General features: G+C 44.1%; 1 pseudogene; it reads right to left on the bottom strand.

Moving 5' to 3' along the window:
• Positions 1-24,873: 24,873 nt before the first annotated feature.
• LOC117724789 (low molecular weight phosphotyrosine protein phosphatase pseudogene) lies at positions 24,874-25,352 on the bottom strand (annotated as a pseudogene).
• Between the last annotated feature and the right edge of the window lie 274 nt (positions 25,353-25,626).

Genomic DNA, 25,626 nt, shown 5'->3' with positions numbered 1-25,626 from the left:
GGGGAAGAAGCTGGCTGGCCAGGAACACATGGAGACAGAGAGAGAGAAAGAAAGGAAGAGAGAGAGAGAGAGAGAGAGAGAGAGAGAGAGAGAGAGGAAGAGAGAGAGAAAAATCAGAGGAAGGCCTAGTCTTTTGAACTAGGTCAAGGTTTACTCATGGTACTTGAGTTTTAGAGTGGGCCTTTGTGGGCATGGAGTCTGGAAGCATGACTAAATTCCTACCCTTCCTTGCAGGAGACTCTGTGGGGGTCACCTGCAAGGTCACCAGGGTTTTAAACCTAGCTCAAGGAGAAATCAGGCTGCCTTTTGAGGTCCCACACATCTGTTGGAACCTACTTCTTCAGGATTCCAGCTAATACAGAAGGCCAGCTAAAACACCTAGCCTTGCAGGACTGAGCAACTAATAGGTTCTTGGACTTCCTATTTACAGCTGCCCATTGTTGGGTTAGATGGACTGCAGATTGTAAGTCATTATAATAGATTCCCTTAATATAGAGAGATATTCCGTAAATTCTGGGACTCTAGAGAACCCTGACTCACACACATATCATCCCCTGCATACTTTATGCTCTGAATGTCTTTGTCTGTGTGCACAGCTGCTGCTGCTGAAGGTTGGAGAAGCCGAGGAGAACAGGTGGGTGAGAACCACAGATACGTTTCAAACTGAGTATAAAGCACTATTAGTTTCTTTCTTTTCTTTTTTCTTTCTTTCTTTCTTTCTTTCTTTCTTTCTTTCTTTCTTCCTTCCTTCCTTCCTTCCTTCCTTTCTTTTTCTTTTTTTTTTTTTTTCTGAGACAGGGTTTCTCTGTATAGCCCTAGATGTCCTGGAGCTCACTCTGTAGACCAGGCTGGCCTCAAACTCAGAAATCTGCCTGCCTCTGCCTCCCAAGTGCTGGGGATTAGAGGCGTGTGCCACCACCGCCTGGTGCCCTATTAGTTTCTAAAGCCCTGCATCCTCATGCTGTTCAGCCACCACCCTTCGCTTCCTAACTGTTCTTCTGTAGTTACTGATTCCTAGGGGTTTCCATTGAAGAATAATTTACTGACCCCACTTATTGCTAGATCCCTGTGACTAGTCCAGGCACTGTTGAAGTTGAAGAGGTCAGCTCAGGAACTTTGGAAAATTCCACCACCCCTCCTGGAAGAGAGAGGTCATAGAACACTTACGCACCCTTCCCTTCCTGCAGGGAGAGGCTAATTAACATTCCTCAGACCACAGGGGGTGGGGACGACCTATGTGTGGTCCATTGTGCCTAGCTGCTCTTTCTCTAGAAACTATAAAAGCCCACTGAACAAGCTGCTCGGGGGTCGCCTCTCCTTTTGGATGCAGGATGATGCCAGCATGCTGGAACAATAAATTCCTCTTGCTTTTTGCATCGATTCTTGGCTCCTCGTGGTTCACTCAGGGGGTCCTTGGCTAAACTGAGGCTCATCAGAGTCTTACAAAGCATTGCACCTGCTAGTGTGATGCAAGCCTCTCTATTGTGGTGGCCATTTTGTTTCACCACGGGGCTTCCACATATTAGATGCCACTAGCACCTGCTTCGATCAAGTTTCTAGCCATGGCAAATGTCCTGTGGAGGGGTGGGAAGGAAAGTGCTCCCAAGGCCCCAGGCTTTGACTTCACCTCAATGCGTTGTCCTAAGCAAGAGCACGTCTTGCCCCTGACAGGAGTTCTGAAACTGGCTAACATATACTTTCCCACTCTCCGTTAAAGTAGGACTTCCTATGGGCTCTGTTTGGCAGGAAGTGGGATAAGTGTTTAATATATAGAGATCTTTTAACCACATGCAGTTATCAAAGACTATTTCAAATACCTGCTTTTGTATATTTTGGAATATATATATATTATACATGCACCAGCATGTGTATGTATGTGTATGTAGACATTGATACAGATGCAGATGATATAGATTTAGATGTATATGATGTAGATGAAAAATGTATTTGAAAATGTATGTGAATATATATGAAAAATATATGCAGACGTGTATGTATATGATGTATATGAAAATATATTTGAACATGTATATGTTGTGTATGTGTATATGTATATACACATATGCAGAAACTCAGTGTTCTCTAGCACCCTGGCCTCATGAAAACATTGTTTCTTGTGACAGAGTGGTTTAAATAAATAAGGGGTGCTATAGCACCCCATAACTGAGGAGCTGTTGACAGTTGATGAATACTGGTAGCAAGAGAGTCAGTTCCTTATGGGTGTAGCCTCTGGTGGGTCCCCATGCTCCAGTGAGTGGCCACACACCCATGAGTATATGGTTGCACATATTGTACTCGGTGGGTCATAAAAATAAGAAGACATGAAAGTAGGCAGGGGAGGAGATAGGATGTTAATAATCAAAATGGATTGTATGCATATATGCAGTTGTCAATGAGATACATTAAAGCAGCGGTAACAGTCTGCCACGGGGAGGCACCAGGACTCTCCCTAGTGCATCTGAGCTTTGCTGAGGTGGAGTTTCCATTTTCAGTCAGTTACAATTGCCAATGCCTCATCGGCTGGCTTCTCTGTAGTCTCCCACTCTGCCCTTGGCTTGTGTTCCTTCGTTCAGCATCTTCTGCTTTGCAGCTGGCTGGTCAGCGAACTTCCACTCTTTCTGTCCTTAGTTTCTGGACACAGGATCAACACAAATCATAGTTATTATGGACACCTTCCCTGGCAGGGCAGGGAGCAGCTAAGAGTTGAATATCCACCATGGCTGATTCTTTTTTTGTTTTTGTTTTTTAAGATTTATTTTATCTATAGGAGTACACTGTAGCTGTCTTCAGACACACCAGAAGAGGGCATCAGATCCCATTACAGATGGTAGTGAACCACCATGTAGATGCTGGGAACTGAACTCAGGACCCCTGAAAGAGCAGAGCTCTTAACCACTGAGCCATCTCTCCAGCCACCCCCTACCCCTGATTCCTAGCACATCATTTTCAGCTCCAAAGGAAACTCGGATTCTCCAAACTCCAGAAGGCAGTCCAAATATCAAAATGAGCTCAGCTTGGATTGTAGGAGCATTTCTGGTGTTTCTGGTGGTTAGATAAAAGCCACTGTTCCTCATGAACTTGTGAAGCTGCGTCCCTGCTACCAAAAGAAGGCATTTCCCTTGTCTCTGGCAGAAGGGGCATATGGCCACCTGTGGTGCCTGTCAGCATATCGAAGCTCATGCTGGCCTCCCACAGCACTGCAAGCACCCATAATACATTTCGAAGCCCATGCTAGCACCCCAGTCCTTCTCACCTCCTCCTGTCCCCTAAGCTCTCTCCAGCCCCAAGGCTTCCCTCCCACTCGGCTCCTCATTCTCCACAAAGTGCTGCTGATCTTGCTGGGTTTCTGTTTTTTTGTTTTTTTTATGTTCTGTTTCATTTTCTCTCACCATGTTTATCCTATTCTCCCCCCACCCCTTGCTCCTCTGCCCTCTCTTGCAGAGAGCCCTGGCTAGCTCCTGTCTGGTGACCATGTTCTGTCTCCCATATCTACAATAAAAACCTTCCCCCTTATCCAGACCACAGAGAGGTCATTTTATAAAGTCTCGGGTACTGTGGCTGGGAATTCGTTACTCTGGGAAAACTATGCTTTTCATAAAGACACAGAAAAACAAAGAAAATGGACGGTTCTCGGAGAGATAGCCTTAAATCTTGGCTTGCACAGCGTCTTTAAGTCAGCACACTTCTAGACAACCGCTGGGGCAAAGGAGAAGGCTTTGAATCTCTGGGGAGAACCTGGGAAAGCAAATTGCTGGGAGACTTCAGAAGTGACAGCTCATTCTTGCCGGGGCGAGACTGTGATAAGACGGGTTTCTTGGGAGCTTTTACTCACTAAAGGTTAGTTAGTAAAGCTTAGGGCTGATTCCTTTGGTATCCTTAGTATACGTGGTAAGGATCCTAAGTCATCTTCAGTAGTAAACTTTTGATCTTCCTGGCAGGGAAGGAGGGCAGCGTGTGGGGGAGGGCAGTGCATGGGGGAGGGCAGCTCGTGGGGGCTCTTGGGTGAGTTCACTGGCCCCAAGGACTGAGGCCAGCGGAGTCAGCATGGGAAAGGAAAGACAGGAGGGAGAAAAGAAAGACAGAAAGGGAGAGGGAGGGAGAGAGAGACACCAAAATGTCTGGATTATATAGGAAAGAGCCTCTGGGGGAAGGGTAACCCAGCCCCTGGGCTGGAAAGTTCAGGGTTGTGGGCAGGCTATTCCAGGTAGGGACTGAAGGATGCTGGGAGAAGCAGGAGGCCAGGTCTACTTTGATATGTCACATATACACCACAGTCCCTTGTCCTGAGGTCTGAAACCAAGTACTTCTCTTCAAGGGACAATTGGAGTTTTAAATCCGTGATAATTGTTCTCTCGATTTTTGATATGCGTACATACCACATATAGAGAAGGGTAGCTACTGCCTGGATGAAATTCATCAGGATGCACATTACCTTTAGCTGCAGTGAGCAGACTGCTGTAACACCTACACTATGGCCTCTGGCAGTTGTCAGGACAGCTTGGGTCTGGTAGTTTGAAAAAAAAATATGGCCTTGTCGGAATAGGTGTGGCCTTGTTGTAGTGGGTGTGGACTTGTAGTAGGTGTGGCCTGTTGGAATAGGTGTGGCCTTGTAGTAGGTGTGGCCTGTTGGAATAAGTGTGGCCTTGTTGGAGTAGGTGTGGCTTTCTTGGAGGAGGTGTGTAACTAGGGGGTGAGCTTTGAGGTCTTAAATGCTCAAGCCAGGGCAAGTGTGGCACACTGCCCCTCCCTGCTGCCTGTGTATCAAGATGTAGAACTCTCAGCTCCTCCAGCACTGTGTCTGTCTGCATGCCGCCATGCTGCCTGCCATGATGACAATAGACTGAACCTCTGAAATTTCAAACCAGCCCCAATGAAATGTTTTTCCTTATAAGAGTTGCCATGGTCCTGGTGTCTCTCCACAGCAATGGAAACCCTATCTAAGACCCTGGGGTTAGAAACAGGCTTTAGTTCAGATCCCGGCTCTCTTATTAAGAAGCTCTGTGAATCTGATCAAGCCCTGCTGTCAGCCTCATTCCTCATCTGTGATGCAGTGGTAATAGATAATCCTGAGATCAGTCTGAGGCAATTCATGCTGCACTGAAAAGTGTAAAGAAGGTGGGGGCTGGACGGATGGCTCAGTGGTTAGGGAGTGCTCGTTGCTCTTACAGCTGAGCCAGATGTGGTTCCCGACAACCACAGTAACTCAAGTTCCAGAGCACCTGAAGCCCTCTTCTTGCCTCTGTGGGCTGCTCCTCATACTTAGTGCACATAAATACCCAAAGGTGGACACATGTACCTGTTAATAAAAAGTATAGAGGGTAATAAAAAATGCTATACAGTATTAACCAGTGTTCTGGTTCTATGACCATCTTAAGTAACCTGTCTCTTGATAGATAGTTTTAAGTCAAAAGAAGAGACAGTCTGCCCTGTCCCTGACACAAATTGATTTACTTTTCAAGGAGGAAATGTTATATTATCTGCAGTCAGGCTTTGGTGAACATGCTCATTAATTCACTTTATAAACTGGTCAAATATTTGCTGTGACCCTATAATGGGCTAGGGGCTCTTCTAGGACCTTGGGACACCTACATGAACAAAGACCCCTGCTTACAAGAAGCCTTCCTTGATGGGAGAGGAGGGAGGTCTATAGCTCTTTCTGCCCAAGGTGACCATGCTTGGAGCTAAAGCATGGAACATCCAGTTATAGTGGAACATCCAGGTGTGGATTCTCATTGTGGACAATTTTTAGTGGTTAAGAGATGAGTAGTCGGGGATGAGAAAGCCTCACAGGAAATGCTGGAGGCTTATTTCAAGCATCCATACCAGACAGGTTCCATCTTCCTGTGATTCTAGCTCCAGGGGATCTAATGCCCTTTTCTGGCTTCTGTTGAACATACACATGTGCACATACAACACACACACACACACACACACACACACACACACACATACATGTAAGGCAGTATCTGATAGGCCAAGGTGGCCTCCTGAGAAATCGTGCTATGGGAAAGACCTGGTATAAGGGTGGTTTATTTGGGGGAAGGGAGGGGACTGAGGACATAGAAAAGGGGTGGAGGCAGATAGACAGGAGCAAAGCCATGAGGGGACAGAAAAGGGGACAGAGAAGGACAGAAAGAGAGGCTGGCTGGGGACATATAGGAACAGGGAGAGAGAGAGAGAGAGAGAGAGAGAGAGAGAGAGAGAGGTAGAGGAGAAGGAGAAGGAAGGGAGAGAGGGAGGGAGGGAGAAAGGGGGAGAGAGAGAGAGGAAGGAGGAGGAGGAAGAGGAGGAGGAGGAAGGGAGGGAGGGAAAGAGGGAGGGAGGGAGAGAGAGAGGGAGAGAGAGAGAGAGAGAGAGAGAGAGAGAGAGAGAGAGAGAGAGAAGCAATCTTTTTATATACCAGGCCACCTGCACTTGGTGGGTGTCAGGTGAGCAGGTAATGTTGTAAGCTGTTGGTCGGTCCCTGACAGAAGCCTAGTGGAATCCACCATAAGCTAACAGATATGAGGCTGAGTGGAAGCCTTAGGTCACAAAGAAGAGAGCCTGATTTGCCAGGCTAAGGAGTTAGGACATCTTTTCATACACTGAGAATTATAGATGGTTCTAGAGTAGCGGAATATATATATAATTTCTTGGGATCTTTGAGTGTGGTTGACACAGGATTTCTGGGATTGTTAGCTTCGTATGATAAAAATTAGAGCCTGTAAGTAGGCTTATACAGTAAGTAGAAGGGAATTTAATTAAAGTTAGATACAGAGATATATAAATATTGAGTCATTCTATCTTAAAATAGTAGATCGGAAGCAGGGGATAGGGAGCCTGGTCTATCTCAGACAGTAGAAATTTAGGCCTTGAGAATTATTCAGAGAGAAAGGGAAGTACTACAATATGTACCCACAGAGATATTAATCTCCATAGGAGGGAGGATTCAAGTCTACACAGATGTAGAAATAATTTAGGCCTTGATCTCATGTAGGTTGGAGCAGGAGACAGAAGAGGCAATCTTAACAGGTAATATTTGTTTAGATAGCTTTAACTGTTTTGAATTGTTTTAATTATCAAAATGAGTTTGGTGGTTATATTAAAATTCTTCTGGGAGAGAGGTCAAGCTGCACCTTTGATGATTTCCGGTTACTGGACCAACAACATTCTATTTTGGGAGAGAGGCTCTGTATTTGTGTTGACAGGAAAGGAGAAAAGGCTCTGGACCCCTTCCAGAGTGAGATGGATCAGATATGACAGGGGAAGACCACCTGAAGACCTGGAAAAATCTGAGACAATCAGAAAGGACAAGTAAATTGATCTGCTGGTTCCCTGATGTGGAAACAGCCCAGTAACTGACTTAGACATAAAAATGTCTCTAGCTAAAACTTCAGCTAAAATGAGTCAGTACGTCTTATTGGTTATGGAATCCTTAAGACCCTTTGTGCCCTCCTTCATTCACATGGCATGAATGAAGATTTATTACAATTGGTTATTGATAAAATTAACTCATTAAAAAGACAGTTGTCTTTCACCTGTTCAAACGAGCAAAATTTTATCCTTAACTCATCTGTGCACCCTGCGTAATCCATACAAATAGCTTAATGGTACTAAAATTTTGGTGGTGAGATTCATATATAACAAAATATACAGCTTTGGCAAGATTCATCCTCAGAGATGCTGAACTTATCTGCTTGGCTCTCTGCTTCCTGATGCTGCCCAAATGATGCTGGGATTCCTGCTGATTCCAGATCATCTTGCCTCATCCAGCCTTTCAGACAGATCCAGTCAGAACTTCAGTCAAGCCCCGAGCCTTCTAAACATACTGTGACTGGATAACAGATGCTAAGGCTAGCTTTCTTAAGTCTGACCAGTTTTTAAAAATTTCCTACCCCTTCCTACCTCTTTAAAGAGTTTCTTGTCTCCTCTATTTGCAGGTAAAAATGGCTGGGGAACTGCTGAGATCCTCAAGCCCAGCTGTGGGTAGTTGGCTGGGAACGCTCTGGAAGTTAGGCCAGGCTGCTCACTAAAGGCCTCCCCATGGTTCCTCACGGCTCCGCCCCAACACACAAGAAAGTCCTTGGGTTTCCAAAATTGGTTTATTGGCGTGACAGATGGTGGATGGATCTGGATGCATCTGGCCCCCCAAACCCAGGGCAGACCTGAGTTAAATAGGGAGGGGAAGAGGGGGGAGGGGCTGGGGAGGAATCCTTATTTGGCTCCACCCTCTGGCCTTCAGGTACCTCATTAGTATGTAAATCTCTCTAGGGCCTGAGGCCTGTTTATGGAGCCCTTCACCTGTGTACATGACTGAAGGGTACAGGTTGAATGAAGATTAAACCACGTGTCAGGAGCCTGGGTTCTGGGGCATGGCCAAACCCACAACCCAAGAACCAGGATACCCTTCCACGGCTGACACACTCTATTCACCAGGAATAGGTCATCAGGCCAATTCATTAGTATGAATCTGTACATTGATACAAAGCTTGAAATTAGTATTGTTACTCTTAGATAACCATTGTGCCTATGCAACCCATTAAAGAACATGATGATTAAATAACACAGGTTAAGGGCCAGATAATAAACTCATGGTTAGGTTAGATTCTAATTGAATTATAATAAAGTGCTTTCAATTCTCTCAAATAGAAGTGGCTAAGAGTAGTTAAGGTTTAACAGTTCGAATATACTTTACATAGATAGGTAGTCTTCAAAACCATCAGAAATCCACAGAATGTGACATTTAATATTATTTCATTATTAAGGATCATTCGACTAGAGACATGTCTGCTCCTGACAGTACCCCTTTCACAGGTCAAAGAAGATATTGAGCACTTTTACTTTCAGGTGAGGTAGCCAACAGAAATTGTCTATCTGTAGACAAAATATGGCCAAAATGGGAACACTATGTGGAATAGTTGACTGATAGCTCTGTCAATACATGGTAAATAGTCCTTCACAATCCTGCTTTACAAAGGTCTGTTATGATCCTGGCCTGGAAGGCTGAAGACTGATGCTCTAACATCTTAAGGAACTGGGGGACTGATTGTCCAGGTAGCCAGCTATCTCTATAATTGTTTAAGTTTGAGAAACTACATTTGGTGCTTGCTATTTACCCAAATAATATTTAATTAATTCTTAGATTCCTGATGGGATTGAGGACTAATTATAGTCCCATAAGCAAACTTAAGTTGTTTAACATTAAAGATATGATACAAAATTAAAAACCTGTTTTTCAGATGGTGTTAGAGGGCAAAATCAAAACATACTATAGATATAGAATCATAAACTCTTTAAGTTAGGAATGATAATAGAGTGTTTCATCTAACTGACAAATATGATAGACTGGATATTAATTGTATATCGTACTCTATGATTTACAAGGATTGTTATGGTTATGCTCAATTTATGTCTGGGAGACATAAATTATTTTTATTGGACAGAAAAATTGAGATGTTGGAGATGGGTGCTAATGCTTTGAATCTGTGTATCCAGATGCTCAAGATCCTTGTCCCCAAATTAGTTTTGATTTATCAATAAAGGTGCCATCAGCCAATGGCTAGACATGGGGTGGGACACTTGAGAGTTGCATGGGTGAATCCTGAGGACTTGTGAAAGAAGACAGGTACATAGTAGCTGCAGAGATAAAGCCAACTAGCCATGTGAATTTTTGAGTACGTCACCACTGGCCATCTTTCTGATTGGCCCTGGGGTAGCAGGGGGAGGATTAGAAGTGCCCAGTCATTGATTTAGCCAAAGTATTTTAAAATGAACTGGTGTGAGTGTGTGTGTGTTTTCTATTTGCGGATTCAAAAAAAAAAAAAAAAAAAAAAAAAAAGCCCCTGGGCGGGTGCACTAGTGAAACCTGCTTGGAGCACAAAGTGGTGCAGCTCAAAACTCTGCAATATCACCACAGATTCCATGATGAGATTTTTTTTTTTGATTATTTTATTTATTTTTGTTTTCTTTGAGGGGGTTTGCAAGGGTTGAGGGCAGATACGAAGGGATGAGGAAAGGAGTGGATTGGTGTGCATGTTGTGTGATTCACAAAGAATCAATAAAAAGTTCAACCCCCGCCCCCCATACTCGTGTTTAGTGTGGAAGCCTGACCCAGGCACTTTAAAGATAACAGAGAGGCTACTTTTTATGGCTCTTATTTTTCACCATAAGTTAAGCCCCTCATTGAAGAGGAGTTTAGTTCGATCCCTTGTTTGGAAGAATTCAACATCATCATTGTCCTCTTCCTCCTCCTCCTCCTTCTCTTCATCACCACCACCACCACCACCATCATCATCATCCTAGCAGGAGAATTCCACAAAAGAAGAGTGGCAAAGGAACCAGTAGGAGACAGTCTCTTCATACTAGAGCTTCTGTGTCAGGACCACCCAAAGTTGTCACCTAAGTACCACTCACTATCAGACCAGGTTAGATTTATGACAGCTAAGATTTAGGACATAAGGTAGGGCTGCAACTGCTTATCCTAGGGGTCTCTCTGTTTTAAGTATGAGCTGGCCTGTGTATTAAATCATGAAGGTTTTCTGCTTGCTGTTCAACAAAAACATTTGAATTCCTTCCAAACAGAAGCCCATAATGAGTAGACATCCGCCTTTCTCCCCAGACTCAGCTGAACCCACTTAACGTTTGCTTTTTCGTTTGCTTTACCGACAACTCTTTATTCCTTCTGTGGTTTCTCAAGTAGTTCACCCAAGTTTAATTGCTCAGTGCATTGTTAAGTGCGTGAATTCTCAGGAGGGCACTTACAGGCTCCCTCATGCAGGATTGAATCTGGATGAGGTTCAAGCGAGTGGATGATGCATCCTGGCAAGGCATGAGGGAAGCCTTTGATTCTTTGAAGGGTCCAGGACAGCATCATTATCAGATCAGCAAATCTGAATTGTCCTGAATCGCTGGGGAATAGGTAGCCTCTTACTCATGATCTAGGTAACACCACAGGTAGGTGATAATTATCAGAGTATTTTAAGTTTCCAAAGAACTGAAAAATCGCTCTGTGGGGGCATCCCTGGGAAGTGTGGGGGGTTGGGAGCTGGGAATTACAGATGATGCAATAGACATAGGGGATAGTGGGAAAATGCTCCTCATTTTATGTACGGTAGTAATATTGTACCATTTCACTGACATAGCCACAGGCACCTCTGCTACCAGCTATAACTTACCAAGTACTTCTCCATTCTGGATGTATTAGCTGCTTTACGTATTTATCCCTCCTCATGCTCTCTGTTTCTGTGGTACTTGTCATCAAGTCTAGCACCTCATACATAGTTGGCAAGCTGTCTGCCATGGAGTTGCAAGTCCTCATCCTCCTTGCAGTCCAGGAAGCTCACATCACTGTTGGGTAGTAGGTATTACTCTACTGTTATTTTCCTTCTACACTCAGGGAAGCAAATGCTTGTGAAGATTACTCAATTTGCCTTAAAATTCCCAGGATCGATGTGCTGAAGCTGAGTTTCAATTGTGTCTATCTGCTCAAGGCTCATGGGATGGAGTTATGTCCTGTTTCTGCCTTCCAGCTCCAAGCTCCCCAAAACAAGACTCAAATTCAGATTATATTTACAGATACCTCAGCTATATAGCTAGGCTCTACTCTGACTATATCATACTACAGATACCCATTTATTTTAACCTACATTTTACTACTGTGCTCAGGTACCACACATCCATCTTCTCAGCTCTTTTTGGGCTCCTCTCCCAGAATTCTTTCTCCTCTCTGTGTTCTATCTCCACTTCCTGCCTAAGCTATAGACCATAGGCTTTTTAATAATTGACAGATGAGGCATCCATACAATACATAAGATGTTCTCTCTAAACTCAGTAGTTGATTTGCGTATCTATCTATCTATCTCTATCTATCTCTATCTAGATATAGATACATATATAGTCACTATGAGAGATGCTCGCACACCAATGTTTATTGTAGGTATTCATGACAGCAACATTACAGAACCAACCTGATGTCTGCTGGCAGAGAAATGGATACATAAAATGTGGTCTAGCTAGAGGAAGTGGTTTTATTCAGCCACAGAGAAGAATGGAATTATGTCATTTCCAGGAAAGTGCACGCAACTAGAATGCATTCAACTCATCATATGAGCAATTAGTCTCAGAAAGATGAATAGCACGTGTTTTCTCTCATCTGTGTGTCCTAGCTACAAATACCTAAAGTCATGTTTGTGTATATGACATAAGAGAAGTAAAAGAGTCTAGAAGAATAGAGGCCCCACACCATGGGTAATGAACACATGCCTATAAGAACATATCTTCCATGGTGGATTCATACGTTGACTCAGTGGTATAGACAACGGGGGCTTGACTGGTTCAATTCAGCACCGTCAGTGGATACGGTGTGTAGGTGTGTGTCCCAAGTGCTAAGTGCTTTGAGTCGATGACCGAGTGAGTTACTAATAATTTGAGCTTGGGAAGACGCTGCCCATCAGTGGTGGTTAAGAATGGATCTCCCCAATGAGCTGAGAACGAGCTGCCCAGTGGTGTTCCTGAACCAGAAAATTCAAGTCTGAAAGGAGAAAAGCACTATTAACAAGCGGAGATATCTGTCGGGAGGTGTGTCAGGGCTAGAGTGTGGCCCTGAAGTAAGAGACAGGAGAAGTCTCTGCGTGGTGGCCAGAAACTAGTAACAATGCTCAATTGTCTGTGACGCACTGGGTGAGCTGCTGTTGAAGGCCAGTTGCTGGTGACGGCCCAGAGGGCAATTTTATGTGTAAATGATAAAATTATAGTCTCAATATAGAGCTACCACAGGTTCAGACAGGGTCTGCTGGTGTAAGCATTGCGTCTACAGAGTAGGATGAAGTGTCACAGAGGCTTGCTTGTCTTCGTGATCAAGAGTAACTTAAATAACTGGTACTTCTGTTTTCTCCACATATTTCTGAAATATCATGTGTGTATATATATATATATATATATATATATATATATGTGTGTGTGTGTGTGTGTGTGTGTGTATTCTAGTTACAAAAACATCATACATGACAGACTATTTGAACATCATTTATATATGACGCTTTCTTTTGCCTTGTGAATTTCACAGTGCATTGAGAAATTCCAGGGAATTTCCACATTGTCAGATTTTATAGTTCTATATATTATGTGTAAAAGTATAAGGGCCATATTTCTGTAGATGCCTTTGGCAAAGCTAACATTAGTTTTCTGTATATTATACATCTTCCTCAAATATTAGAGCAAACATCTCTCACCAAAGTACTACTAAGTAAAGTAATTTTGTCAGAATAATGTATAGAATAAAGGCTTTGTTTTTACCTATTAAAAAAAAACCACACACTTGGATTTTTTTTTTTTTGTTTACTATCACTAATTTTCTCTCTCTCTTCCTTCAAGAAAAAAAATCATGTTAGTTCTGCTGAGAGAGAGAGAGAGAGAGAGAGAGAGAGAGAGAGAGAGAGACAGAGACAGAGAGAAGGTTTAGACATAACAGTTCCCTAATTAAAGAAGCCAGCGCATGCCTGGGTACTAGAGTTGTGTGTGGGTAACTGAAGATTGGCGGATTCTCAGCGTGTAGAATATACCTCGTTACCATAGGAGGTAGAAAGAGGCTTGCAAATCACTTGCTGATTCTCTTTGAGGATGCCAAGGATTAAATCCAGGGTCTTACACTTGTTGTTCATTGTTTCTACCACTGAGCTTGAGGACCGGAGAGGTACCTGTCACTTCACACATTTCACTGGCCAAGATAGGATCATGATCTCCTTCCAGGAGAAGTGTGGTCCTGGCCGTGTTCAGAGGGTACAAAGGTCCCCTAGAACCTCAGAGAGCTGCTTACTACCGTAGAGGCAAAACCTTTCACCCCTGTGGTTCTCAAGTGAGAGGCTCCTAGGCCACCTACTGTTACTAACCTACTGTTACCACAGGCAGGGTAGTGTTGGCGCTAAGAACGCTCTGGGTGCTAAGGTTGTGGACTCTTAGATGCTGTATACCCAACTGCTGATAGCTACAACTGATTTGTAAACCCAGTGGGAGAGAGAAGTGGGCTCAATAGGAGTTTCTGGTACCTTCTGGGACTAGTGGAAACTTCTAGCAGCGGTATCCGGACCCCTTCTCTTTTTTTTCTTTTCTTTTCTTTTTTTTTTTTTTTTTCTCTTTGAGACAGGGTTTCTCTGTGTAGCCCTGGCTGTCCTGGAACTCACTCTGTAGACTAGGCTGGCCTCGAACTCAGAAATCCGCCTGCCTCTGCCTCCCAAGTGCTGGGATTAAAGGCGTGCACCACCGCTGACCCCTTCTCTTACATGCATTTTCAAGCATCCTCCCCTGCTGTCGGCTAAAGCCTGCTGTTTAAGTAGACCTTGCAATAAAGCCTCTCTCTGTCTTTGCTTTTTCCTAACATGTCACTCAGCACTTATGAGTCCGCCATTGTTCTTTCTGATCACTTATGTTGTGGTTACCGTCAGTCTCCCTATTTACCACGGAGGCAAACAAGCGCTAAATAACTCGCTGCCGGGACTCAAGCTGGTTACAGAGCCCGCGGAAGCTCTCTTGGCTCCTCAGCAAAATGCTGCATTCAGAGAAAGTGACCTCGATTTCAACATGGATGCAAATGCTGGAATGTTCACCGAGGCCAATCCAGAGGTGTGGAAAGACTACAGTCTCCACAGTATCACATCCTCCATCCAAATCAGCAGGACAAAGACAGACAAACATATCAGTGGTCCAGCAGGCAGGCTCACTGTCTACAGAGCTAATGCAGAGTGAGTTTTCAGGCCTCACTGTTGATATGACCTCAGCCATCACGAGCAGACGATACATCTATGAAGGACCAAATTCATGACTGCATGTGTTCAGGGCAGAGCATCTATGCCTCTGTGGAAAATAATTATCAAAAAGTCAGAGTTTAGAGTTCTTTAAATAGAACATGGCTATCTAGTAACAGATCTGTGCAATTAATCTCTCTCTCTCTCTTCCTCCTTCCTTTCTTTTCTCCCCCTTCCTTTTCTGTATCCGTGTGCTACATGATAATACTGTTTCGGTAATGGACTGCATAGACAATGGTGGTCCCTCCCAATATTATAGTTTAGATATGAAGTAGGCCATATCATCTAAGACTCAGGCATGTTTCTTTCTTTTTCTTTCTTTCTTTCTTTCTTTTTTTTTTTTTTTTTTTGGTTTTTCGAGACAGGGTTTCTCTGTGTAGTCCTGGCTGTCCTGGAACTCACTCTGTAGACCAGGCTGGCCTCGAACTCAGAAATCCGCCTGCCTCTGCCTCCCAAGTGCTGGGATTAAAGGCGTGCGCCACCACCTCCCAGCTCAGGCATGTTTCTTTTCTTTTCTTTTCTTTTTTAATTTAATATTTTATTTACATTTAAGATGCCATCCACTTTCCCCATTTCCCCTCCCTAGAAAACCTGTCCCATGCCCCCTTTCCTTTTTGCTTTTATACAATTTTTTAAAAATGTTAATCAAAGGATTTATAAGTTTGGTAATGCTCAATCAGAAGTGTAACCCAATACCCAACCTAGATATAAAAACTATCTTTGACTGGTGGAGACCTGTGAACATCTGCCTCCATGCCCCCCCCTCTCTCTCTCATCACCAAGCTTCTCCTCTCCTTCATCTTCTCTCCTTACTCCATCTCTTCCTCTCAATACTCCTTCCCACTTAGCTCCTCCTACATATCACTCTTCCTGTTAAAGTAAAACTTTTCTCTCAAAATACAGTTAGAGCATACTTATTCCTAATTGTACCAGTGAGGTACAAGATAGTCCTAATACCCAGTCCATCATTTTGTTGACTAACCACCAGAACCTCTGTCATCTCTTCTAACTAAAACACTTTTGATCCTGGCTTTTTTTTTTTTTTTTTTTTTTTTTTTTTTTCTTTAGAATGAATGTCAGCTGAAAACTATCTACTCAGGTCTTTTCTCTCAAAGTAAATAGCCAGGATTGGCTATGAGACTATGGGTCTTCAACCCCATCAGAAATCCAGAATGACTGAGTTAACTGAAGTTATGGGAAGCACCAAGCGTAGCTTCTAAAACGTAGCCAATTTATAGAGACCGCTGAACACCTGAAAAGCCCCTATACTACCGAACGTTGGAGCATCAAATCTTCAGCCTTCTGGCCCAGAGTCATCTGACAGACCTTGGTGATGCAGGATTATTAAGGGCTGATTACTCTGTCTAGGCAGATATAATCAGTCGACTATTCTGCATGTGTGTCCTCTTCTGGACAGTAATTTGTCTGTAGATGGAAAGAGGCAATTCTTGTCAGGCATGTTTCTTAATGTTGAAGAATAATGACATTATCTAGTGACTTATAGCTCAGAAGACACCTCATTGTTACAGAACACAAGACTGCATACATACATGTAGTGAATTTATCTGAGGATAGTGTAATAAATATTTAGTAACTGAATCCTGCTATTTATTTATTTATTTATTTATTTATTTATTTATTATGTATATAGCAGGTCAGAAAAAGGGCACCAGATCTGATTACAGAAGGTTGTGAGCCACCATGTGCTTGCTGGGAATTGAACTCAGGACCTCTGGAAGAGCAGCCAGTGCTCTTAACCTCTGAGCCATCTCTCCAGCCCTGGATCCTGGTTCTTTAGACAACAAAATTTTTGCTTGTAGTTGTTGTCAGTGTCTGTGGTGTAAATATTTTCACCATGCTAGCACAGGGTTGTGAGTATTATCGCTGAAAAGTGCAGCATCAGAAAAGGAGGCTGAGAATTGCTTCTCTTGAGGCTTTAAGAGCTTGCCCTAGGACACCAGTGATGGTATTAGATACGAGAAAAAAAAAAAGACACTTTATAGATCAAAGTTGAAAAGAAAATATGCTTCAAATTGCAGAGAGCCGAGCTGAAATGTCTACACCATCATATCCAAGCAGAGCGTGGCAAGTGTCTTAATGAGTTTTGTTTCCAGTAGTTCCTCTGAGTTGTGTACTTTGGGGTCACTCTCTGGCAAATTGACTATAGCTCTCAGGGAGACCTGTCATTTCAAAGAAATGTCAACTCTGGGGCTGACCACATAGCTCAGTGTATAAAAGTGCTTGTGGCTCAAGTCTGATGATCTGACTTTGATTCCCAGGACCCATGGTGGAAGGAAAGAACTGATTCCTGAAAGTTGTTCTCTGACCTTCACATGTGTGTGCATGTGTAAGTGTTCGCACATGCATGTGCACATGTGCGTACATGTGTATAAGCGCGCGCGCACACACACACACACACACACACACACATACACACACACTAATAAAAATACTTTAAAAGTACATAAAAAAAGAACTTGCACTCTGAACAGGGAGGCCTAGGGTAGAGACTCTGGAACCGGGAGTGTTGAATACTTCAGTGGCTTTGCTGTTACACAAATGTGAGTAGGAAGGGAGGGGGACCGGATGACACATCATTCCTCTGAAAGCTTTTTGGTGCTAATCCTTTGTAGTTTGGGGTCCAGTGAAAAGATATGATAAAAGGACCTGAAATACATCACTAGAAATGGACAGAAAATGGAGAAGCAGGAAGCAGAAGCAGAAGAAGGAGAAGAGGAGGAAGAGGAGGAGGAGGAGGAGCATGAGGAGGAGGAAGTAGAAGAAGAGAAGAAGGAAGAGGAGGAGGAGGAAGAGAAAGAGGGGGAGAAGAGGAGGAAGAGAAGGAGGAGGAAGATGAAGGAGGAGGGGGGAGGAGGAGGAGGAAGAGGAAGAGGAGGAGACAGGAGGAAGAAGAGGAAGAGGAAGAGGAAGAAATAAAACCCAGGATGAGTGTATGGGAAAGAGAGATAGAGATAGCTGGGATCTGAAGGGGAAAACTGGCATTGAAGAACCTGAGCACGATGCCAGCGATGAAGAGATTTTGACCGTGATTTCAAGAAAGACTTTGTTTATGCGTTCTAATTCAATTTCCACACAGACCTCACGAGACAGCAATGATTTTTCTCTATTTCACAGATGAGCAAAATGAGCCTAGAGTACAATTAGCTATTCTCTGTCACTCTCACAGTGTTCAGCTGAGCTGGAGATTCAAGCAAGCTGCACACTCCTGCAAGCACGCTCTTCTCCTGAGCAGCGCCATCTTGCGGATGATGGTCAGGGTGGCATTTGAACTGTGACCTTGTGAGCCGGCTATGAGTCCTCCTGGCTGTTCTCTACCTGCTCATATTTTTAAATCTTAAGGCGGTTATCTACTCAAATAAGATAGGATGCTTTAAGAAAAAAAAATTATCTAAGGGGATGATGGATCCATTCTCCAAACCACAGAACTCTGGGACTGGGTGGTTTTGGGTCCGAGGTAGAGGTTGTCTTTGGATTTGCTCTAGGTGAAGGTAAAATGATTCGGGTATCTGCTGGGCTTTGACTTAAGCATCCAATGTGGACAATGGGGCCAGGAGACAGACAGACAGACAGACAGACAGACAGACAGAGAACATGCAATAGTTGGGTTTCATTGCTCAGTAAAGATTATACAGGCTCAGAACATTGGTTCTTTCTCCTTGAGTATGGCTTACAAGCAGAAGCTGAACCAGGCATCTGCCTTCATGAGTAAGAAAATATTGATGAAAAATTGTCAGACTCCCTCAGCTCCCCAGCTCTGGAATCTGGCTGCTTTGGCAGCACAAGTCGATATCCTCTTGTGAAGGTTTAAGCTCTGATTTGTGAAATAGGGACTGCATTGGGGCCCAATAAGAGCTGCTAGCCAGCCGAGAAAAGGCAGCAGGCACTGGCTCAAGGGAGACACATTTACCATTCAGGAAGCTTTTATTCAGGGCATGGAACCCCGGGCCTGGGCATCTTCACTGGTGATGTATTGACTCCGACTGCCCAGGAAGGAGCCAGATTCTGTGCATGTGTTGTCTTTATTAGACTCTACTCTCATGTGTGGCTATATCCCTATACAGACAGAGGACTCTGCTCGTGAATGGCAGGAAGGTCTTCGGTGCACTTACTGTTGTTTACCATGGCAACGCTTGCACTGTTTTCTGTTCAGCCCCCTTTGAAGGCTCACCGAACATGCTCTGGTAATAGATGCACACACATCCCCTTTGCTCTTGCTGGAAACTAGAACGTAAGGTTAGATATTTTATTGTACGGGAGAACTAGCACCCACTCTGGCGTCGACGCAAACCCGTTGACGGTGACCAGGTCGTTTAGAGTTCCTGAACTTGTTTGCTTGACTATGAAAACGTGGTAACAGATTCCAGCCGCTAGAGCTGTTGAAGGGCTCTAAAGAGCCTCGCGGTGGAATTCGAGGTCAGCTCTACAGAAGGCACAGAAGCTACATGCTATGACAATATAATCCTTTCCCTAGGTTACTAATGAATTTATTATCCAAATACATGTCACAGCATGTGATGGAGCTCTGAATATATGAAGGTGTGACATCTGGAGTCCCCATTACCTGAGACCAGGGAAGCATTCTGGCAAACTCTTGATAATGCTAACACTTGGGTAGTAAGAGCAGGAGAGTCAGAATATCAAAGTCTGTTGTGGATTGCCCTGGACTCAAAAGTCCCAGGCAAGCCTGAGACACACGATGCTCTGTCTTTAAAAACTGAGTTAAAAACCCCTAACAGTGCACATGCATATGCGAACACACACACACACACACACACACACACACGCACACACACACACACACACACACACACTTGTGAAATTATAAGATGTTTCTTACTTGCTTGATTTTAATCCGAAGTGGTGGGAAAATTGGGTAGATCAATGAACAAATATGCCTGGCCTCATGCTGATTCTTCGCAAGGCTGGGAGATGGCTCCGTGCAGGTCATACCATTCTCTTTGTATGTATAGAGGTTTGAAATTGTACATACCATAAGAGAGAGATGGCTGGACAGATGACACAATTTGAAGAGACACCTTTAAGTTTTGTCAAACGGAAGAGCCAGGTATTCATGTGTAACCTTCCTTGCACCCTGTGCCTTTAGTCAAATGGCACCAGCCGGAATCTTCTCTAAGAGAAGACAGGGAGGCTCAACAGTGCTTGTCTGCCACCTTTCTTCAAGTTTCTCTCTGAGTTCCTGCACTTGCCTTTCTCAGATACCATCGCATCTCTCTTGTTTCCATATATGTAGATAGTGACACAGCGTCTGCCCTTTCTACTGAAAAGCTCAGCGGGCCTTCCTGTTCTTCACAGTCTGGTGCTAGCACTTCCAAAGATCACACAAAACACCCCAAAAGAAGAGGAGCAGATAGCAAGGTCGGGGTGTGCATTGAATGAGTCAGATTTAAAGAGCCGAGGCAGACACACCCGGCTGTTAGAGGCCCAGACAGGACCTGAAAAGTGAAACTGAAAAGGGAGAGTGGGAGAGACATCCATCAAGGTCTTTAAAGGGAAAAAGAGCCCAGAGTCTGTCGTAAAGGATATAATGTGGGCATTTATATCTTCATTAAGAAGTTTTTTAATTAGAGCTGAGTTCTTAACTAGTTTATGGTGCCCTGGGACTTGAGCAAGCCTCTGAGAGGAGCCCACGGAAGAGAGCAGCCATCCTGGATATTTGCCAGGCCTTGCTCTGGGGTGGTCCACTCCAGCTTGGCAGACAGTTTAATATTTGGCAGGTAGGTGAACAAGCCTGCACCATCAGGCAGAACAAGTTCACAGGCTCCTGGCCAATTTAATTTTCCATTGGGCTTCTCTCCTCCTTTGAAACTAAGGCCCAGGTCAGTGGTCTTACATGTCAATGGCCAAGGATCCCCCACTCCCACTCCGGGCCCCCATTGTCTCCAGATTTTGGTGCCCACAGGGATTCTGAGGCTTTTAGACAGTTTGACGAGCCCAGAGGTATTTTCCCCATGATCCCTAATGGAGTGTCTTTCCTGGGGGTTTTTGATGTGGCAGTAGAGTCTCCTAGTTTGAATTGTTCTTTTTCTAATTTCTCATTTTTGAATTTGTTTGCCACTTACAAACCTAAACTTGCCCACTGGGTTTGATGATGCTGTCCGCTTTCATTGTCTTTTAAATTTTTTCATCCATTTATTTTTGAGCCATGGACTTAGGTAGCCCATGCTGGCCTTGGATTTGCCATGCATCTGAGAATGAGCTTGGACTTCCGGTCGAGTCTCAGAACTGCAAGTAGGCTTATCTTACCGTGCAGAGTTTACACGGTGATGGGGAACAGAACCCAAGGGCTTTGCCGCATGCTGACTGAGCACTCTAACAACTAGCTGCCTTCCCAGTCCTTGATTAGTTCTTTAAAAAGACGAACTATCTTTATTTTTCACTTGTGTGGGATGACAGGTGCTACAGAGTTCAGAAGAGGGTGTCAGGTGCCCTGGAGCTGGAATTAGAGGCAATGATGCGCTGCCAGAGGCTGGAGCTGGGAACCAAACTTGGTCTTCAGTAATAATGGAGAGTATTTTTAATCTTGAGGCCATCTCACCAGTTCAACCCTTCCCCCATTGTTTTTTTGACTCTTCAGTTCTCTCCCAAGTAAGAAAAAACAAACAGCTCAGGAGGGTCCAGTACAGAAAGTGGCTGGAGAAAAAGAAATAATGCATGTCAGACACACACACACACACACACACACACACACACACACACAGAGAGAGAGAGAGAGAGAGAGAGAGAGAGACAGACAGAGACAGAGACAGAGAGAGACAGAGAGACAGAGAGACAGGGAGAGAGAGAGAAAGAAGGAGAGGGAAAGGGAGACAGACAGACAGACAGAAGACAGACATGGGGATGCAGGTCCCGTGTATAGACGATTGGACTCTGACTTCTCAGCAAACCCTGGTTGAAGACAGCATACTACAATTGGCTTCTCTACAACTGGGTCAGTTTGGAATTGCTAGGTTTGTTGAAATATCATTCCCCAGATAGTACATCTCTCATACTTGGGTAGAGAGTGTCCCCATGCAAGGGCACAGCACATTTTCTTCTTGCATTTCAGATCCTTGGCCTAACCTTTCATGGTAAGGAAAGATAGCGTATTTTGAATGTTCGATTTCCGGCCAGGCCATACTTAACTTTCCCTGGCTCCGAGTCCGTGTCTTATGTGCGGTTTGCTGCTGCATTTTGACTCTAGGAAGTGATTAGATTCACTGATCCCGCTAACTTACCAAAGGCTGAAAGTTGCTTCTATTTCATGAATTGTTCCTGTGGCTCATGGCAAGGTCAAAGGTTAGTCCCCTGGAGTCCCCTCCCATGGTAGATTTCCATATGGTTTCACACCAGAGAGCTCAATACATTTTGAAGACTTTGGGGAAGTCACACAGCAAATTCTTTTGATGGTTTTACTAGTCTTTCCATTTTTATTTTCCTTTATGTAGAGGTTAAAAAAGCTAAAAGCTACATTTCCAATACTACCTTACAACAGGAGCTCTGGGTATGAAATTGATTTTTTTTTTCCTTCTTGAATTAGATGTTCTTATTCCAAGTTATGCAAGATAGGAGGAAGGTGGAAGCCATTTTTTCTGCTTCATTCTTTCTCTCGTTGCTGGCAAGAAAAATGGAAATGGGTGATGTTGGGCATGTGCCCTGTGACACTCAACCTCCAGCTTCTGGAGGATTAAGGTCAGGTCTTCTGGACTCTGCTTCCTGATTCTCGGAGCCCAGCAACACAGGTGACTTGGTGTTTGTACCACTGGTGGCAGCCTGTGAGGAAGGCCACATTGCCAATCAGAGGCCCTTCTGTGGATCTTGTTAACTGAAACTTCCTCAATGAAGTCTCTGCTTGCTCAAAATACCTTGAGTGAGACCTGGAGAGTTGGCGAAGGGATCATCCTGCAAGCATGAAGACCAGAGTTCGACCCCCAGAATCTGTTTAAAGAGTCAGCTTACCACCTGTGAAGGGACGCCCTTTTCTGCTAGCCCAGAGGGAAAGGAATTTCTGGGATGAGGTAGAACCCCATAGCTTTCATCATTTAGGTAGACCAGAACATGACATGGGACAGAAAATCAAGAGAAGAGAGAATAAGAAGGGGTGTGTCATGGGAAAGGTGTCAGACAGGCCTGGTTAGAGGTTAGGTGGAACCTCCATTGAAGCAAGGGTTTCCCGAGGAGCACAATACTTGGGAACCTGAGAAAAACTTGGCTTGTCCTTAAACTAATTTCTGAGTTTATTTTTTAAAAGATACCCAAAGATGAACAAGGGTGAAAGTAACCAGTATGGCTAGGATTTTTATTGTTGTGAAGAGACAACATGACCAGCGCAACTCTTGTAAAGGACAGCATTTAATTAGGCTGGCTTACAGCTCAGAGGTTTGGTTCATTGTCATTGTCATCATGGCAGGAAGCATGGTGGCATGCAGGCAGACGTGGTGCTGGAAACGTAGCTGATATTCCTTCCTTCCTTCCTTCCTTCCTTCCTTCCTTCCTTCCTTCCTTCCTTTCTCTGTCTCTCTCTCTTTCTCTCTTTTCTCTCTTTCTCTCCTTTCTTTCTTTCTTTCTTTCTTTCTTTCTTTCTTTCTTTCTTTCTTTCTTTCTTTCTTTCTTCCTGTTGTATTTGGTAACTTCCCAGTTGAATTCACATTCCTTTCTGACATCTATATCAACTTGAGGTCCCTTTTCTGAAAATACACTAAAATTACTCATGCTTGCCTGTAACTGTAAACTGTTGACTAAAGAACACTTACAAACACATACCACTATTTAAGCACACTTACTTTTTTTTTTTTAAAGAAGCAAAGTGGCTCAAATAGGAACAAAGCTCAAGAAACTAGACAAAAACCAAGCAAGACTAAAGCTGTTAACGTCACCAATCTGTTGCTCCCTCTGTTACCATTTTTATTTTTAGACAGGGTGTCACTGTACAGCCCAGGACAGCCTGCTGGAGTTCCTGGCCCGTCATCACATCCAGCTGTTGGGAGCCGACTTTAGCAGAAAGCGGCTAGATCAACTTTGCAGCCATCTGGAACCATATACCCTGACGAAAGATTTGGTTTTCAATAGCCTACAACAGCTAAAGCACACTCTGATACCCCACATATTTTGTGTTGCTGTTTACTGGCCCCAGCTGCAAGGTGCACGTGGTAGTCACGCCTGCAAGGCATGCAGTTCACGTGCTGTCCACGTGCTATCTACACCATACATGCTTATAAGGCGCACGTGCTATCCACGCCTGCAAGGCATTGCGGTGCACGTGCTGTCCACGCTATAGACGCCTGTAAGGCTTACGTCATATCAACACCTGCAAGGCACGTGGTATCCACGCGCCTATAAGGCACGTGGCAAAAGCCTATAAATAGCTCAGAATTCCCTTCAATAAAAGAGACTTGATCAGAATCTCTGTCTTGTCTCCATTCTTCGCGTCTCTTCCCCTTTATCCCCACTCTCTCTCTCGCTAGACCCTGACCCTCGGACCGTAATGGGCAGTACGGGCTGCAACAGTTTGGTGCCCAAGCGTGGGGCGGTTTGCAACATCCAGCTTCCCTTCTCTCAAATACCTGAACATCCTCAGTGTGTCTGGGTTTAAATTCTTCCAATGTTAAATGGAAGGCTGCCATGGATGGAGATATTGTCACAATAAGAGTCTAGAATAGACTCTTAATAAGGCAAGCAAATAGCACACTAGGTGCTGGCCATGCACACACTCCAGTTAGACCAGACTACCCAGGCTTGCTGGGCTCAGAGGTTGACCTGGACCTTGTAGGTTATTCTTACTTTATTGGGTTTTCTTTTGTTCCATATTTGCTTGTTCCAGTATTTGTTTGTTCCACTATTTTGTAATTACGGCAAGGTCAGAGGTTTAGTTAGTCTAAGAATGCTTAGCTATACCTCAAACTGTCTGACTCAAATGTTTTTTATCCTTCTGAACATATGACTAATTTCCACCTACAATTATTTTAAAATATACAGTAAGTCAGCTGAAAAGAGAGGTGGGACATGGGGCTAAAGACTGCCACCACCCTTGGGCATAGCACTGATGAGTGAGTGGCTCAATGGTGGTGGTTAGGACCAGCTAGTAAGTCTTCTCCAGGAAGGCCTTGCAGCACCCAAGGCATTGCTGGTACACCACCTCGAGGAGAGAGTCAACGCCCGTAATAGCGAACTTCAATCGTGAGTTGTTTCTGTGGATCATAGCTTCCAAGTAGCTCAGTTTTAGCTTTGCAGTTTTTAACTTGATTACTTTTTCTATTCAAACCTCTCAGATTGCTTTCATCCATACATAGTATATAATCGAATATCACAAAGTCTTCTTTCGTAATCTGCCGTGCACCGTGTTGCATGTGGATGCCATGTTTTCTCATGCAGTTCTGCCCTCGATAGTCAGGGGGTGTTCCCCACTTCATAGGTGGATGTAGCTGCACTGCCTATCCTCCAATTATCTGAAACCTTTTCATCCGTTACCAATTTTCTGAATACGGCTTCTGCAATGGGTGATCGGCAAATGTTACCGAGACACACGAACAGCATGGACTTGGACCCAACCTCTACCATGTTTCCGGTAGCTTAGATATCTATATCTGGATTGGCAGACAGTAAGAAGAGAGTACCACACTGGGCTTGGCTTGAGCATCTGAAACCTCAAAGCCCGCCCACTTGTAATGTACTTCCTTCAAAAAAGCCACACCCACTCCCACAAGGCCACACCTCCTGATAGTGCCACTCTCTATGAGCCCCTGGGGATCATTTATATTCAAGCCGCCATACTCAGGGAGAAGTCCGAAGGTAACAAGAGGGAATCCAATTTTTTGAACAACGCCGATGATAT

Source organism: Arvicanthis niloticus, chromosome 20 (assembly GCF_011762505.2).
Source record: "Arvicanthis niloticus isolate mArvNil1 chromosome 20, mArvNil1.pat.X, whole genome shotgun sequence".
NCBI classification, from domain to species: Eukaryota; Metazoa; Chordata; class Mammalia; order Rodentia; family Muridae; genus Arvicanthis; species Arvicanthis niloticus.
The sequence above is the reverse complement of the archived record's forward strand: the minus strand, read 5'-3'. Positions and strand labels throughout refer to the sequence as shown.